This window comes from Halyomorpha halys, unplaced genomic scaffold (assembly GCF_000696795.3).
Source record: "Halyomorpha halys isolate HHAL.00 unplaced genomic scaffold, Hhal_1.1 Scaffold1223.1, whole genome shotgun sequence".
Taxonomy (NCBI): domain Eukaryota; kingdom Metazoa; phylum Arthropoda; class Insecta; order Hemiptera; family Pentatomidae; genus Halyomorpha; species Halyomorpha halys.
Genome location: NW_027112441.1, coordinates 147,736 through 154,500, shown reverse-complemented (window position 1 = coordinate 154,500; position 6,765 = coordinate 147,736).

The window sequence follows — 6,765 nt, the reverse complement described above, 5'->3', positions numbered from 1 at the left end:
CTTCGTCATACGTGCAACCTCCCTCTGGAATTCTCTTCCCATCTCCATTCGCCAGCCATCCATTCTCTCCTTTAAACAACACCTATTCCTTCATTTATTGAATAACCAAACCTCCACATCTTTGTAATCATAATAAATAGGCAGGTATTGATTAACATTATAAACAGTAGTAAAGCCAATATACCAATGTAATTTCATTCTACTATCTGAACATTTGTAAACGCTCGCCAGTTAAAAATCTCACTATATGAACCATGTAATTATTCTTAGGGGACATATGTCCCAGAATAAAGTTATTTTTTCATTTCATTTCATTATTGTGAAGTCTAATGGCTATGTAATGGGAAAATGCTGAAACGGTTTTACGAGCTTAGAAATGAGATGCAGATTTTATGCAAATAAAAGATAAACCACTATCTGAATTGAATTACCCAAAATGGATATGTGACTTAGCATTTCTGGTCGACCTTGCAGGCTATTTGAATGATTAAAATTTGAAACTTCAAAAACAAAGACAGTTAGTAAATGATTTGTACAGCCATTTGAAAGTGTTTCAGAATAAAATCCGCTTGTGGCGCTGAAAATGGGGCCAGATTTTGTTCTGACATTTCCAATCTGGTACGTTTATGGTCCAATGTCAAGAGCCGCGGCACCCATCTTGCGGATAATTTTTTCATTCCTAATTCTTCGGTTAAAATGTGATATAACCGTTCAAATGACATCCCTACAGCTTCAGCGATCTCACGCACTTTCAGTCGACGATCCTCCAGGACCATTTTATGCACATTTTGGCCGTCCACTACACGGATCATCTACGCTCTCCCGACCAAATTTAAACTCACTGGTCCACTTGACAACAGTTGGAAGTAGCAGAGTCCCCCAGTGTGTTCTGAAAATCGGCATGGATTTCCTTTGCTTTCATACCTTTCTTTACAAAGTACTTAATCACTGCTCGAATCTCAGTTTTTTCCATTGCACAAATCACTACGCATAAAACACCAACAAAGAGTTATCACTACCATTCACGCCACGTGTTCACTCACAAATTAGATTATTGCGCGGGAACCTCGTAGCTCTAGCACTGACATCTAGAGGTGATTCCGAGAACTTTTCAAACCACCCTCGTAGTGACAATGTCGTATAATTTCATGTCTGACATCTATCGTTAAAAATTATGAACATTAAACGCGGCCGACTAACGCATTTTCACATTAAAGTTTGGCCCACAACATGTCAAAGGTTGCCCATACCTGACTTAGAGGAATCTTTTACATACGGGTCCTTCTCTAAAAGTAACGTAATATTGGTTGAAATTTTTGGAGATTATGAAGTCGAACTATATTCGACAATCATCAAGTACAAATACAAATATTTCTTCAGCACCCCACATTTATGTATTTATTATTTCGCTTTACAAACTATTAAAGTTAATAAGGACAATCGATCAACTTGAAGGATCTTGAAATAGAATAGCAAGCAGACATCAATAGAAAAAAAACAAAAAACAAAACAAAAAAAAAACAGAATACAAATAGAATACGCTAAGGGACAAAGGGCTTGAGGAAAATCCTCATTATTCATTCGTTCTTTGCCACTGAGAAAAAGACAAGGGAGCATTTTAGTAGTCTACATCGGCTATGGTAATGCTTTTTTGTTGAAAGACCTTAGATCCGACCTTAAAAATGTTTATATTGAACAAACGACTATCAAATGGCTTCGCATAACAACGTAAGGGTTAAGCTTTTATTTTTGTCGTCTACATAGAGTTTAATGCAGGATATATTGTATCAACCTGGGCTCAGTCTTCGCGATGAGGTCGTGTCGCCTGCGTTGTAATTCATTGCACCTTTAACTGATGGTAAATGGGTATGGAATTTTTATGAAATCATCTATTGATTGCTCTTGTAGTTCAGGATGTAATTGGCTATTTCTTATGAATTAGAAGACATCTACTCCGCTTATTATAGTTCAGGAGCCCAGGAGTATGTATAATTACTATATTATGTATAATTACTATATTATATTATGAATAATTACTATATTATGTATAATTACTAGTCAAAATTTATGAGCCTGCCAGGTTAGGGGGAATAAAAAATGGTGGATGTTTAAAAAAATTAATTTTTTATTCGGAGCTCCATATCATTAAAACTACAAAAACCACTAAAAATCATTTAAAGTAGAGTAAATTTTTCTAAAACATGAGTCCTAATAGAACTACTTACGTTCAATAGCCCCCAAGATGCAGTTTGTTAAAAAGCAACACTTTATAACAAAAAATCAGTAGTTTTTAAAATTAATATTGGGATGACTATGTCTCAGGAATCATTAGACGTACAAAGGTCCACTATCACTCATGTTGAAGCTTAATGCACTATAAATTATTTAACGCAGTAGTAGTTTTTATGATATTCGTATATGAATATAAATTTTGCATATGAAACTTTGTTTGAACAACTAGAAATCCACCTATTTTCGCAAAAATGAAAAATACTACACCTACGAAGTATAATACGTTAAACTAGCTTTAATCTGAGAGCAGCTATTAGACATCTGCACATCTAATATTTTCAGAGATGTAGTTTTTTATAAATCCGAAAATTTTGTCCGAACCACTAAAAATGAATATTTTATGAATTAATTTTATCAAATATCATAAAACCTACTCATAGGAAGATAAACGTTATAAAATAATTTATATTATATTTAACTATAGTTAATTTGAGTGATAACAGACATCTGTATCTGTATCTGTGTATGGTTCGTGGGATATATTTTTTCATAAATCAATTTTTTTTTTCTTGGATCTACTTTTAAAAAAAGTTATGTATCTGCAACTTTTTTTTTTTTTTGTTTCTTGATTATACGCTAGAAATTGTAGTTAGATTACATGTTCATTTCTATTTATTTATTATAAGCCTGCATTTTTTTTTATTTTTGTAAACAATAATAAAAAAAAATAAAAGAAAAAATGGTAAGATTTGGTTATAACGACATTTGGCCATAATGGCCGAATAAGCCTGGTCTTATTATCGGATATTTCTTCCCGTTTTGCAGTAAATTGTTTTTCTTAATTTCGGTTAAACAGTCTATTTTGTGGGAGACAAGAGGTAGTTCAAACTTGTGTTACGTTTTCTGGAAATTATATATTTGAACTATAATGCTGTCCTCGTTTGTAGAAAGTAGAAATCGACCAAAAATTCGACTTTTTTTTCCGAAAAATTTAAAAATTGTAGCTATTTCCTTTTAGGGAAAATTACATTATCTTTTTTTTTTTTTAAATCATTTTTGTCAAATGTGCTAATTTTTTTTACTTAAAATTAACAATTTAGATGTTACTTCAAAATATTTTTAGATTTCCTATAAAACAAAAAAATAAAATTATTTAAAATATAAGAGTAGTATGACGGCAAATGCATCGGGTAATTAAAGATAAGTCAATATTTCTTTTCGAAAATGTTGAATTAAGTCTCGTACAAGTTGTTCCCGTTGACAATTATCAGTGGCAACTACTATGGCTGCTTGTTATAAGGCTTCTAATCAACAAACACAGGCTTCGTGATCAGATTATGATGCGTGTACTGCGTCTAACTTAGAGTGAAAGCCGAAACATGTTCAGAACTTTTCTTACGTGATAAAATTCAAATCCGAGCGAAGAGATTAGCATCACCTATGTCCCTCATATTTAAATTTAAAGAAAATCTTTTATGATCTATTGAAAAAACAAAGTGATGTTTATTGATTATATTCTATAAAATTTATTGATAGTTTTTTTTCTTAATAGATGTAAAAATTAGATAACTCTTGGAATCCATTTATATGAAAAAATCATCAGAAAACATCCACTCACTTTAAAAATTCGTATTTTAGGGTTTTTCGAGGTGAAAATAGCGAAAATCAAATATGTTCTTGTCATTAGTACAACAGATAAACAAAAAATTGAAAAAAAAAAATGATTCGTGAATGCGATCGGAAAAAATCGAGCGGTCACGGCTTTTTCCGATTCGAACCTTCTATTATTTTTCAAATTCATGAATATTTTGTATTTATCCTGGTCTATTATTGCTAACAATGGGATTTATTTTAATGACGCCAAAATACGAGGAGGCACTTCGGCCCTATAATTTACTTATTTTCACCTATACTGTCTCTTCCGGGTGAAATTATTTCTTATCTCTTGTAGTAATGAATAATTTTCCAAGTGTGATGAACTAATTTCTTCAAGCTGGCAAAGCTTGCAGAGTGGGGTCTCAAACACACCAATTTTGAACATATGTTTTGACAGAACATCATGGCCAGTCTGCATTCTGAAACATGGCACATTTTTTTCCCCTTGATATGTTCTTTGGTATCGGTATATTCATTAGCAGGGTGGCCATGATTTACCTTCTGCAGCTCTCTCGGCGAACTAAGTTTTTTATTCACCTCAATCGTTCGTTTGGCAGAGCTATGAGGTATGAGAAGGTTTGTTAGGAACTCAAGAGAACCTCTTTTAAAAAGCGCATACTTATTTTCCATGATAGGTTCCTTGGTATTGGTTCCACTAGCAAGGGTCCCCACGATTCACCTTCTGTAGCTCTCTCGTGCCTCTGATGAACTACGCGTTCGTTTGGCAGAGCTATAAGGTATGAAGAAGTTTGGTTGGTACTCAAGAGAACCACTTTTTTAGAAAACGCACCTGCTTTTTTCTTTTTCCTCAATTGGACAGTGAATCGCCAAGTTTAGTTAAAGCCTTTGGACCCGTTTTTGAGAAAATTGAAAAAAATGTGCAAAATTGATTTTATAAAGTGACACTTCCAGTCAGTCGATTTTAACGATAATGCTGCTGTAACTGGCAAACATTTTCTAAATATGTAATTTCAATTTTGTACTAATTTTCGTTTATAGGCTGTTCACTCACACATAGATACACGCACAAATAAACACCATTTGGCGAGATTTGGTTATTTGGACTAAGAACTATATATTCCATATATCGGTAAGTGAAAGTAAAAATATAAAAGATTTTAAGAATTTCAGTAGGTAATGGCCTTCAAAAGGTATTGGCCAGCTTTGTTTGGACACCATTAATAAAATAGAGTTTTAAATCTATTAATACTTAGTAATAAATTAAATAATCGTAAGTTATGGACAGAGATAGATATAATGATGCAAATTAATAATCCATTTCGATTACATTGGGCAATGTGCATAAAAAAAATATATATTGTAACGGTAATACAACTTATAATTAAAAAATTAGCATTATTGAAATTTACCAAGTTAGTTAAAGTATGGTTTTGCTTTTATTTTTAGACCTCCGTGTCAAATACGGGTAAAAATAATCGTGAGCAATGCCAAAAAAGGAGATAAGTTATAACTTTATATTCAAGATTTTAATATAACTTATGACCCATCAAAAAATCAGAGTAAGGATACAACGGGAATAACAGAGAAATATAGGGTTAATACTATTCTCCGGTTTCATTTAATTGGCATCAATGACATGTTCCCCTTGCCCTCAAGTGCCAGTTCCTCAAAGAACAGTGTTTGTAAATAATAATTAATAAAATAATAATTTATTATTTATAAAAAACATATTAGCTTGTTATTGGTAGGTATTGAATAAATTTATGAACCATGGCTATCTCGGCCAACAGAAATTGACAGTTATTTAATTAAATTAAAATGATATCCGATTAAATATTACGTTATTTCAGCCATTAAATTGGAATGAATACCTCATTGATTTACTCTTTTCCAAATGATAATATTTAAATTTAATAAATAAATACCTTCTTTTTGATGACAGAAAATGGATATACTGATCATTGCAGTAATTTTTTATACAATATTTTTATGAATATTATTACTATTTATTTTCATTCAGTGTTAGAAGTTTGTGCCTAAAATAATAATAATATAAGATCATCTAACGGTCATCGAACCAACATTGGGGGGGGGGGAGTGTCAGTGAACGGGGTGTATGAAATTTATGGTAATAATCCCTAACCACATGAAAACCTAATTTAGATAAGTTCTAGAAAATAAGCCCAAAAACGCGATATGGATTTCTAAAACCATTGATGTTTGTTCCTCCTTCCATTTCAAAGTTCAAAAAATGTATACGAGAAAGAGAAAATTATTTTTTCACTTTTGACAAAAAATGAAATAAAAAAGTTAATATTTTCGGTGATTTAAATTAAAATAAAAACAGAAATCCTTAGAGTTATATTAGAACGAAAAAATTCCTCAGTTCTGAAAAGAATATTAGAAAACTATTTAATAATTGAGCAAAATATTAAAACACAATCAAACTCTGTTTAAATAAATAATTGATATTCTTGTTAAGTCTCAACACTCTTTATTATTCCATTTTATCTTTATTATTTATCACATTAACTGTTTATTATTCAGTTTTGAGACTTAAAAAGGATACCAATTAATTTATGTTAACAATGAATACTAGTCTCAAGAAATTGACCACTTTATTAACTGGATTATCTTTAGAAAAATAATTATATTTCAAAATGCTTGATTGTTCAACCACACAGAATTATGAAATAATATTCTTAAAAAATAAAAGGAAAAAGTAAGAACGATTAATTTTTAAAAGAATGTACAAATTCATTTGGCTGTTTTAATTGTTGTCTACAACAACAAAGTACACGTATTCAGATGACTTTCCATTGAGGCTGAATAAAGTGGTCATAAAATAAAATTTAAAATAAAAATAGGTTGCTCTCTCTCTCTCTCTCTCTCTCTCTCTCTCTCTCTCTCTCTCTC